Source organism: Polypterus senegalus, chromosome 1 (genome assembly GCF_016835505.1).
Source record: "Polypterus senegalus isolate Bchr_013 chromosome 1, ASM1683550v1, whole genome shotgun sequence".
In the NCBI taxonomy this organism is placed as follows: Eukaryota; Metazoa; Chordata; class Cladistia; order Polypteriformes; family Polypteridae; genus Polypterus; species Polypterus senegalus.
The window spans coordinates 12,809,686-12,822,339 of record NC_053154.1 but is presented as its reverse complement, the minus strand read 5'-3'; the positions used below and the strand labels follow the sequence as shown (position 1 = coordinate 12,822,339).

Sequence of the window (12,654 nt, the reverse complement as noted above, 5' to 3'; positions counted from 1 at the left end):
AATCATTTAATCAATTTTCTGCATCGCCAAGCAAAGGCCGATAGTTGATTAACCAAGTTAAAATTAATCTCTTTAATTCCTACATTTTATTGGCTTCCCTCTGAGTGGGCACGATAGATTACACTATTTCCTACATCTTAGGGTACAAATGTCTGGCTCGTCCTTGCGTTTTGCACCACTCTAAAACTTCACGTAACCAAATTCAACCAAGTCCATATCATGGCAGTTCGGTCGTTCAGTGCCATATCATGCATCAGTTTCACTTCCCATGTGAACATCTGATGACCAATTCACATTGCCATCAGTACCGCTCAATTCGAGCAACGGTTCAGCTTCAGTTCATTCTACAACTGTCTTTACAGCTTTTCATTTGCCATTGTGTTTTTAGTTGGAGACCCCACCCTGCTTGTGAATAATAATGAGTTACTTTAGAATGGCAAAAACACATAAATATATTCATCCAGCATGATGTTATGCCATCCACTAGATGGCAGCAGAGTACTGCCCCAAGTAGTAAAAACGGAAAGCGCATCCTTAGACATCAGCCTACGTCTGACTCATGGTTAACCGTAATTACATAGAATTCTGAGCCTGAGTGGCGCTCAGGATAAATGCCAAGGAGGTTAATATCCACAAGGTGTCCTCAAGTACGCGAGTCAATATTTACAGTGGATTCAGAAAGTATTCAGTGCCCTTCACTTTCTTGACACTTTATTCTGTTGTACAGTTCATTTTAAATGGATTATTTTGCCATTTTTGCTTGTCACTCTACCCTCCATAACCCTTAATGACATAATGACACAGAGGGGACTGGGCAGTCTCATGGTCTGGAATCCCTACAGATTTTATTTTTTCTCCAGCCGTCTGGAGTTTTTTTGTTTTTTCTGTCCCCCCTGGCCATTGAACCTTACTCTTATTCGATGTTAATTAATGTTGACTTATTTTATTTTCTTATTGTGTCTTTTATTTTTCTATTCTTTATTATGTAAAGCACTTTGAGCTACTGTTTGTATGAAACAAATGTTGTTGTTGTAGTGAATGCTTGATCTCAGAAAGGTATGTAAATTTCTTAAAAATCAAAAACTTCAACATGCCCATTTATGACACCATCAGATCCATGGTTCAAAGGTCATCCTTGGCAGTGCCAAGCTATCCAAGTTTAATGGATAAACTCTTGTTTCACACTGATAAAGAATATTCATTTTTATTCCTCCCAATTAGTGAATCTCTTGTTCTTTTTCTTTGACTTTAGGTTCTCATTTTGGTGGTGATGCTCGGTCACAATGTCTCCCAATTTTGATCTTTTTCCCATCTACTAACTATAATTTTTCCATACATTTTAACTTTTACTGTCTCTTTTGAGTCACTACATAGCTACGCTGAAGCCTGTAGGTAGTTGTTATGGGCAATCTGATCTGGGGTGAGCGTCTTTGTCAGAAGGCCAGTGAAGGTTTTGGTCTGTTTTGTAGGTGTTTTGATGGCTTCAATCCCTTTTTGTCATGTCTGTGACTCCAGATCTCAACAATATGTCATTTAGTCCCACGATGCACTTGTGTAGCAATTCTCAAATTTTTAACGGGCAATGAGGTCACCGATAAATTTGCTTAACAATGGATGTGGCACCTCTTCATCTTTCCCCTCATCTCACAGTCACCTCACTCAGTGCCACAATCACTAGCCAAAGATTTGATTTCTGATTCTTTTGTATGTTTATTTGCTATTAATTGCATTTGTGTTCCAATGTCTTGGCCATGCTCTATGTATATTGAGGGTGGTCCCTCAAAGTGGTGGGGACAATTGCAATTCACCGCCAGGAATCTGAAGGATCTCCTAAAGTTCCTGTTGGTTCATTTTGAAGGTGCATAGGAGTGGTGTATTCCTGTGATTTATGTAAATTTTCTTTGTGTGTGTGTGTTTTTGTGAATTATTGGATTTTTGTTTCCATATTTTATTTACATTAGATTTCCTTAATGTTTTAGGCAAATCCATTGTGTCTTTGTGTTTTCAATGGAACTTCATTGATATTGAACAGTCTTTCATGATGAACAGATCTTTAATTTAATAAAGTCTCTACAGGAACATTTTTGTGTCCAGCCAGGGTTTCTGATGGGATTTCCCTCTCCAGTAGGGCATTTTTGAAAATGTTTTAGGGATGTACATGCTTTGGGACTCCCAGTGATGACACTAGGCAAAAGATCTATGAACATACTTATTAGGAGCCTTTAAACAGCCTGAGTATTTAGTCAGTAATGAACAGAAACACCTCTTTACGCTTTGTTTTGATAACTTTTATTAACAACTCTAGGGGATGCATTCATTTAAAAGGAATTTGGTGTTAATTTAGGGAAAAAGACTGAGACTCAGGAATATATATTATTTTCCAATAGAAATTAATGCAATTATGTTTTCAACTTATGAGTGGTCACGTTATGAGGATTTTTTTGGGAACACATAATAGATTTGACTTTGTGTCAATGGTGGCGCAGTGGACAGCACTGCTGCCTCGCAGTAAGGAGACTTGAGTTCGCTTCCCAGGTCCTCCCTGCGCGGAGTTTGCATGTTCTGCCCGTGTCTGCGTGGGTTTCCTCCCACAGTCCAAAGACATGCAGGTTAAGTGCATTGGCGATCCTAAATTGTCCCTAGTGTGTGTTTGGGGTGTGTGTGTGGGAGTGTGTGCCCTGAAGTGAGCTGGCACCCTGCCCAGGGTTTGTTCCTGAGTTGCGCCCTGTGCTGGCTGGGATTGGCTCCAGCAGACCCCCGTGACCCTGTGTTAGGATATAGTGGGTTGGACAATGACGGACTGGCTTTGTGTCGAATGAGCGGTTGGTCACAGAGTCCTGAATGAGGCACATTACCTGCATTGTGAGGGAGTGTCAGTTGTCGCAATACAGCCTTGTGACGTGATTCTCCGAGGGTGATCCGGCTCGCAGGGTCCTCGTTGTTGAGCACCAGGCTGAACCTGGCCAAGGGGATACCCACAAAGCACCTGGATTGAGCAGATATAGGACGATTTCCGCAGGGTTGGGAATGGACCTCATGTCTGGTGGGTTGCCAGCCAGTACCCCAAGGTATTTCGTCGTGTGTGTGCTGTGACAACATGCTGTAAAAGTACATGCTCCCCAAGCTGATCTGATGATAGATAGATGTGATGTGAAATAGATAGATGTGAAAGGCACTTTAGATAGATAGTGTGACAGTAGATGGTGCTATACCAGCTCTTAACCCGACACAGACAGACACGGGAGGCACACTTTTAAAAAACAAAGTTTTTAAAGGTTTTTTTATTTTTCTTCGCTCGTGTGAAACATCTTCCCACAACACAGTCCAAGCACTAAACACAATCTCAATACTTTACTTTCTCTTTCTTTCTTATTCTTTCTCCTCCACTCCTCTCCGACAAGCTTTGTCTCCCTCCTCCTGACTCTGACTCCCGGAATAATGACTGCTGTCTCCTTTTATAACGCCCCCTGGAAGTGCTCCAGGTGCTCGTTGACCTAATCCTTGTAGCACTTCCATGGTGTGGCGGAAAACCCACCAAAGAAGGCTCAGCAGCTGTAGCAGCACCCCCTGGGCTGTAGATAGCTCCAACTCCCATGAAGCCCTGCATGAATCCGAGGCACCACTGCAACTCATGGGAGCTGCCATCTAGCATCCCATGGAAGGTATTGTTCTGCCCACGCTTGCTACCACGGTCCTGTCCGTGAAGAGGTGACCCAGCCAGGACAAGGACCCAGCCGTCTGTGACACTAGATAGATAGATAGATAGATAGATAGATAGATAGATAGATACAAAAGGCACTATATAATAGATAGATATGAAAGGCAGTATATAATAGATAGATAGATAGATACGAAAGGCAGCATATAATAGATAGATAAACACGAAAGGCACTATATAATAGAAAGATAGATTGAAAGGCACTATATAATATAGAAAGATAGATATGAAAGGCACTATATAATAGATAGATAGATAGATATGAAAGGCAGCATATAATAGATAGATAAATAGATAGACACGAAAGGCACTATATAATAGATAGATAAATAAAGGCACTATATAATAGATAGATAGATTGAAAGGCACTATATAATATAGATAGATAGATACGAAAGGTACTATATAATAGATAGATAAATAGACACGAAAGGCACTATATAATAGATAGATAGATATGACAGGCACTATATAATAGATAGATAGATCAATCAATCAATCAATCAACATTTATTTATGTATATAGCACATATTCATACAAAAAAATGTAGCTCACAGTGCTTTACAAAATTAATAGAAAAATAGAAGACACAATAAAAAATAAACATAAGTCAACATTAATTAACATAGAATAAGTAAGGTCTGATGGCCAGGTGGACAGAAAAAAAAAAAAAAAACTTCAAAAGCTGGAGAAAAAAAATAAAATTTGTAGGGGTTCCAGACCACGAGACCGCCCAGTCCCCTCTGATAGATATGAAATGCAGCATATAATAGATAGATAGATACGAAAGGCACTATATAATAGATAGATAGATAGATAGATAGATACAAAAGGCACTATATAATAGATAGATAGATATGAAAGGCACTATGTAATATAGATAGATAGGAAAAAACAAATTTGTCCCTTGGTGAAATCTGGCTTTTTACAGAAGCTCTTTAAATAAAGATATAAGATTTGTAACTATTAGAAACAAAAACAATGACAAATACTGAGATTGTGTAAAATTATCCTTACAAAGACAGGGAGGAGTGTATTTAAAATGCTAACCAACTGGTTTCAGCAAAGCAAGAAGAGGGAAATGAAGTCTTCAGGTTGTTCTGAGTAAAATAACCTTTGCATTTTTCTTCCCAATAAATTTGAATTTCCTTCATGGTGCATCAAACAAACAACGCAGTTTGTCACAAGCTCCTGTGTTAGTAGGGTGCAGCGTGAATCTGTTTTGTAGTTTATTTTACAAATCCACCCCCATCTCTTCCAGACGGCACTCATGAACCTGCTCTTTATTGCTCTTTGAAGTATTTTTTTTTTCCCCTCTGTTTTTTGCAAAATGGGCAGAGTCGTCCTTCAGTAACGAGTCTCCCAAGAAATAATCTGAAACCTCTCTAAACGATTACATCCTCAAAAGCTCTGGGAAAGCTTTTATGTAAAGCTTTAAGGAACATTTCAAGCTGTCTGTTGTGGAATGTGGAAGATGACAGCACGCCATCTCTACTTAGTCACATGAAGCTGGGCTCTCATTGGACTGGATAATGCAGACCCGTTTCGAGATTCACCGCTTCGTCAGTCACCCAGATAATGGATGTTTTGTCTGGCGTAAATGTAAAGAAGAAGCTTGTCATAATTAATATTGAAACAGCACTCTGTGTGAGCTGCTCCCAGTTTCCCATTCATTCTTTCATTATTTATAAAACGATTCATCCAATTTAAGGTGGCGGGGACCACACTGGCGTCAAAGGAGGAGACATGCTTATGTCGGGTGTTAATCTGTTGCTGACATATCAAAAAAAAAACAAAAACCCCGCACATTTATGGCATCCTCCTGAAAGGGGCTACTGCTATCAGGGAATACCATTGCCATGAACTGGTGTATGTGGTCTGCAACAATCGTTAGGAAGGTGGCCATGTGAAAGTTACAACCAGCCTGCCTGCCTTCTTCTCATAGTGCCAGCTTTCTCCATCTCTTCTCTAGGTAATCAACATACACACACAGACGGCCTTCTACCTGATCTGATGGAAGACCAGATTCATCAGACCAGGCCACCTTCTTCCATTGCTCTACAGTCCAGTTCTGATGTCCATGTGCTTATTGTAGGCACTTTCTATGGTGGACAGAGGTCAGCATGGCTATGCAAGCTTCAATGCACGGTTTGTTCTGACACCTGGATTTCAGGCAGAAACAGGACGTGCACCTGCCATTCAGGATAGGAGATCAAGAGGTAGTGCAGGTGACCCGTTTTACAGTACGTTTCCAGGGACCCACATCAGCAGTAACCTAAAATGGAGTATAAACATCACTGCTGCAGTGAAGAAGGTCCAGAAAAGATTGCACATCTTCAGGATACTGAGGGGAAAAAACATATCTCTGCCTCTTTGCTGAAGACTTTTTTTTATCACTGATCAATAGAGGGCTTACTGATCTACTCCATCTTAGCATGGTTTGGAAACTGTTCAGAGGCAGACAGGGCAGCCCTCCAGAGGGTGGTCAAGACAGCACAAAAAAATCATTGGATTCTCCCTCTCCCCCCGACATCTACAGGACACACTGTTACAGCAAGGCCTGCAGAATCATAAGTGATAATACTCACCCTCCCCATCACGTCTTCACATTTTTACCCTCTGGAAGGCGCTACAAGGACCCTGAAGTGCCGTACCACGAGACTGAGGAACAGCTTTTACCCCTCAGCTGTCCAAGAACTTACTTCTCGGCCCTCTATTCCATTGTCCCTACTTTCACTTTCACCATCTTAATAGCCTTGGACTTGGTTTAATGTAAGAAACTGTGTGCAATTACTGAAATGCACTTTTAATATGTTATGCACTTTAATTATCATTTTTTACATTATTTTACAAATCCAATCATTTTTTTATCTGTGTATGCATGAGGAAATCATCTCTGGGAAAGCGGTTTTAAATTTCATTGTGCTGTTCTCAATGCAGTGACAATAAAAGATATTCTATTCTATTCTTTCTCTCATGGCCAGAATGACAATTTTCAATAACTTCTGTGAGATCAGAGCATCAATGAGCCTTGAACACCCATTACTGTGTCGCTGGGTCACCAGTAGTGATGAGCGAGCACCAAAGTATTCGGGTGTTCGGTCCGAACACATCGCGATGTTCGTGTGCTCTTCCGAGCACCCGAGTATAATGTAAGTCAATGGGAGACAACCAGGCACCTCCTGCTCTGAAGAGGGGAGGGTGCCTGGTCCATTGGAAAAGGTCAGAAAGTGACAGAAACACCACCCAAATGGACCGGGAACAGCATGGGGACGATGTCTGGATGCGTCTTGGACTCCCAAGTCGCTGCTGGGAACCAGTTTGTCCGAGTTGTACACCACTTTTACAGACTGACAAAAACATGCCCAAAACCCCACAAAAAAATCAATTTTACAGGAAAAATGATGCTCTAAAACATTATATGCCAGTGCCTGCAGGTGAACTGACGCTCTAAAACATTATATGCCAGTGCCTGCAGGTGAACTGACGCTCTAAAACATTATATGCCAGTGCCTGCAGGTGAACTGACGCTCTAAAACATTATATGCTAGTGCCAGCAGATGAAGTGACGCTCTAAAACATTATATGACAGTACCTGCATATATAGCACCCGATGACGTGTTCCTGCCGGCCAATCACTGTAATGCCAGCACCTGACATGGCTACTGGCATTACAGTGAGGGCAGTATTTAGCTGCCCCTTGATTGGTTGTCTCCAACCCGCAAAACGTGTGGGGCGGAGACTCGAGCATGGCGCACGAGCACATGTGGTGCTCGTTCGAGTAGCGCCATGCTCCGAGCATAGCGATGTTCGAGCCGAACACATGTTTGGCCGAGCATGCTCGCTAATCACTAGTCACCAGTTGTCTTTCCTTGGACAACATTTGGTAGGTAGTAACCACTGTTTTCCTGGGACCTCCCAAAAGACCTGCCATTTTGGAGAAGCTCTGACCCGGCCGCTTTGTTCAATCCACTGAATTAAAGCTGAAAGTCTGCACTTCAACTCCGTCTGAGTTGTTTCATTTAAAATTCATTGTGGTAATGTACAGAACCAAAATTAGACAAAAGTTGTCTCTGTCCAAATATTTATGGACCTAACTGTAAATTACTATTAGAGATCTAAGTAAAAAGCTTAAATGTCATATGATGGTAAGGCGCAATTTAACGTGCTGGTATGAAGTCAGGATGTCCCAGTTTAACAGGCAGACACAAGTTCAAGCTCTTTAGAGATTCACACAGCAAGTATGTCCCTTACAATATCAAAAACACTGGATACAAGTGTACATTTTCAGAAGAAAAATGTATGACACTCGTCATCATTTTTTGACATGCAAGAGTCAAGTGACTGGATATTCTGAAGAGTTTGATTGGTAAGTGTAAACTGCGGAGCAGTGGGGTACATCAAGTAGAAATGTGTTTTAATCCCAAACATTATGAGGGTGCTCTAAATACTTCAAAATTTGGATACTTCAAATATTTCTTTATCTGTTGTGGTTGAACAGTAGTGAGAATCGGGTCCAAAAGAAATTATTTTGAAAACAACCCAGTTGTCCTATATAGTTTGTTAACCCAAATAAAGCTAAATAAATGCATGATGGCGCTACACAACAAAAATATAGGCTGTAGCCTTCTATGAATTCTCAGGTAAGCGGCTCTTTTCTTTGGGGAGCTCCTTCCTTCAGTTTGGCTTGACTCAAAGTGAGACGCCTCCTTCTGGGGATGCCCAGCTTTATAGGACCCTTGTGCAGAAGGGTCGAGGTCAGTTACCCTCATCTAGGCATCTTCTCGGAGCTGTGGAGGTGGAAACAAATGAAAATGTTTGCAATGGTTCCCCCTCTTATTCCGGTGTGGCATTACATATCTCAGTTACGCCCTGAAGGTGGCCCTCCAACGTGCATATGTGATCCAACCTAATAATACAATTCTCATTCATTCTACATGACTAACTGAATAAAAAATATTTTTCTTTATCCTCCCAGGTTTCTTAATTAAAATGATATTATGAGTAAATAAATAAGTAAACCTTTGTTCTCAATAACAATATATTTAAATCCCTATTCAGTTACCCTTGAAACAATTTATCTGATTTCATGCTACAGCAACTTGTATTTTCAATTCAATTTATTTTTTTATACTGTGCTTCCCATTGGAAAAGCTTCAGGCTCCATAGACATTTACAAGTATAATTCAAATAAAATAAAACAGCCGTAATATACGCAGTGGGTGATATGATGTTGGACTGGGTAGAGCTGCCATGGCACAGTTTAGTGACACCTAGGTTTGAACCCTGACTCGGCCTCTGTCTGTTTGGAGGTTAATAAAGTTAGGGGATTGGTGGACTCGGCAGGTTCCTAACCGCAAGAGTGCCCCTCACGTAGCTGCAGAATCTCTCGGAGCCTCCACTGCATTTGTCCTTCTCGTTTCACTCATCCTTTCCAGCTAACGGTGCTCGCTGAAATAACAGCAAAAGGACTTAAACTAACTTGCTTTGGATTTGACGGCAGTCAAGACATTTTTTGCTTAAGCAAGTGGCCCAAGTTCAATGCCAGCCATTTCCATCATCCCCAGGAGGATGTGTGACTGAGAGGTCTCCCTGAGTGAATTCCAGGGCAGAATATAATGGTGCTATGACATGGATTTGCTCAGCGGAGAGACAAACACCATGAGGCTTAGGGAGATGGTGCCCGCTGTTGTGTGAGAGACCCCTTTGACCTTCTGAGCCTAATCAGCTGTGGGCTGATGGTGTTATCTCTCAGGCGGCCACATAATCCAGTGATTCCTTCCATAGAAAACTGGATGGTTCAGTGAAGAAGGTGTTGCCCTGAGCAGAAACACATAATCAAATATGTAGGTTTGGAACTCGATGGATTGGAAAAAAAACAATGATATCGGATGAACGGCAGTGATGAATTACTAGATTAGGTCCAGGACAAAATGTTCTAATGAACAGAACTCATTTAAGTGAAAGAAGATTAAGAGGGAACATGATCAATCTGGAACAAACTCCTGAGTCATGGAGTTGATGCAGAAATCTTGACAACCTTTAAGAAGTTTCTGGAAGGGACATTGGGACAGTTTAGCTACTAGCTAAACAAACGAGCTTGATGGACTGAATGGTCTCCTCTCGTTTGTCAGAATTCGTATGCATATTATGTAAGTGTTGTCAGATATGTGTGTGTAGGGGACCTCTATGCAAATGATGTATTACTATCCCAGTACACCGGTTGCCGCTGTAGCTTATGTCCTCTCCTCTCTTTTACTTTCAGATGTGAGAAACTGTCAACCACTGATGTTACTTCTGTTTCCAATTGGTGGCACTGTGGTTAAGGATCTCCACTGGTATCTGGAAGGTTGCCGGTTCAAATTCTATTACTGCCACAAGGGCCCTTGACCTGAAAATTGCTCCAGGGGTGCTGCACAATGGCGAACCCTGCACTTTGACCCCCACAGAGGTCATGCAAAAGGACAGTTTCCTCACGGGGATTAATAAAGTGTATCAAATCAAAAATTGGAAGTCCTGTCCTGTCCTGTTCGGCATTAGCGAAAACCTCAGGCTGAATAAGATCCAAATCAAAGAAAATGTTTAGCTCTTCAACTGCATTCTGAAATATTTCTTCTTAATTAACCTGACATTAAGTGGGGTTTCACCACCTGGTGGTCCAAACCTTTATGCCCGTTGTGTTTTGTATTTACATAGCGTATAAGGTTTCCTCAGACAGTGAGACATAGCTGAATGGAATTAGTAGTAATTTGGTGGCCTTCAAATTTGACTGAAGTATAAAAGTTGGTCAACACTCATATATCGCCATCAAATAATCTCAAACTGTAACTGTTATCTAGTGTGATATAAACACAGACCAGACATCATAAAAAGGTTTGGGGCAGCCACCCGTATAATATCCCTAGCTGCAAAAGGTTTGTAGAATTGAACAGAGATGTTCACAACACTGAGTCCAAAACAGAACTGATTCCATGGTGGTAAAATGGTGGCTTTAAAGGCCCGTACAGGAAGTGACGTCTCATCAAAGGGGCGGGACCCGGAAGTGACGTCTTTTAAGGTACCGGAACCTAGTAGGATTTTTCGGGAAAGGTCTGCAGGGAACTGAGAAAGACAGTCAGTGCAAGGGTCGGATGTGGTATTAACATTATTTAAGCCCTTCAGCTGTCTCCTACTTGCACGTGTGTGACAGTAGCAATGTCCATTTGTGTTCTATTGCTGTTTTTGTTATCTTTGTCTTATTATTTTTCACATTTTACGTTATCTTATTTTTGTCGACTTTGTATATTATTGGTTAATTATGTACTTATGTCTCTTTAAGTTTGCCTATGATCACCCTGACGTTACTACTCATGAATTTTCCTTGTGGTCATTTTATGCTGGCCATACAAGGTGCAATTTTTAGAAATGTCTGGACTCTCACTACATGGTAGAATTGCCACTTGAGTATGTGCTCAAACTGTACGAGCACATTTGGTCCGATTGACATGCCACGACATAGGTGCTCAGACTATACATGTTCATTATCCCGAATGACAGTTTTACCCATTCATATTTTTCGTTTTCGAAAAAATACAATATGGCCACAGGCTTCTCAAAATGTCAACAATAGAAAGATCTGCATTGTTGACTCTTGGCGTAAAAAGACGTAACTGGAGACATGGAGAGTTAGGAAGGCGCAGAGAATGTGCTCTACCTGTTTAAAAGAGAGAATTGTAGCTACATAATCTATGTAATTTACTGTTGTATGTGTTTATTTCATGTTCCTCCAGTAAATGTTTTTTCTCATTGGCCATTTAAGATTGATCATGTTCCCTCTTTTTTTTTTTTTGTATACGTGTTCCTACATAATAGCTAGCTTTTTGAAATCACAAAGGTATAAATAACAATGGTGACAACAGCAATGCTCAATGTACAATGTTCAGCCACTATACTAAGACATAGTGAAATGCAATACCAATCAAACAATTTGTTGGCGGCATTAAAAAATTGGATAGTAAGACTACACACTACAAGACAGCCAACTGAAATTTCTAACATGACAGAATTCCTCTCCGGTAACTCAATAGCCCAATTGTAATCGGGCATCACAATCTCCCTCAATTTGCATGTGAAAATGCGGTCTTTGAGATTGACATTCAAATCTAATCATAAAATGGGTCAGCAACTGCAAACCAGGCATGACATGGTGGCAAAATTCCTAAAGTGTATGTCCAGCTTAACTCAGCTGAGAAGGCTCAGGAACTGGAGATCATTCATCTGTTTGGAGTATTTACTGTTTGGATTATTTACTGCTCTGTTCTTGGATTACTCTTCTAGACTTGTTTGCTGTAGGATTGCTTTTTTGTCAGCTCCTTGTGTCTTTTTGTTCTGTTGAGCATTTTTCTATATTTTTTTATTTTTTATAAATTAATTTTTGATTTACTTTTGTTCACAAGCTTGGGGTTGATGATACAACTGTGGGGCAATTTGTGGTGTTTTTTCGGCACCTCATTCTTGGGGTCTGCTTCATTTGTAGCCGTCAGATAGTATCTGTGTTAACGAGAGCCTCTTGGCTTATTTTAGCAGGCCGCACACCCTTTCATGACTGCAACTACAGTCTTCCATTGGTGCTGGGAACGATAAGCAAAGCACTCAAAAGTGTTTTGTAATATTACGCAGATCTGAAAACAGGCATTTGCTTTTTTTTTGAAGAATGGTGGTCATGTGTATATAAAGTTTATTATTGTTATTTTAAATAGTATTAACCATATACATGATTTTTTTTTCTAGGAGATTATTAATTTCAATGTGCGAGTCTTCTAAGTGGATTTTATTCAACATAGCCTGCCTGCATCGTCTCATTACAGTGAGTATTGACTTACAATAATGGTTTGAAAAGTTTCATTGGATTACAGAACCCTCCAAGAGTCTCTTTGTTAGGATTTCTGTTGCCTCG

General features: G+C 40.7%; 1 protein-coding gene across 1 annotated transcript in view; it reads left to right on the top strand.

The window, feature by feature from the left end:
- The window catches only part of lrrc4ca (leucine rich repeat containing 4C, genome duplicate a), a 2,071,324-nt gene that overhangs the window by 666,548 nt on the left and 1,392,122 nt on the right, over window positions 1–12,654 (top strand). The window contains exon 3 of the mRNA XM_039744122.1: window positions 12,489–12,564. The gene's annotated coding sequence lies outside the window, so the exon portion shown is untranslated. The remainder of the gene's footprint in view (window positions 1–12,488; window positions 12,565–12,654) is intronic.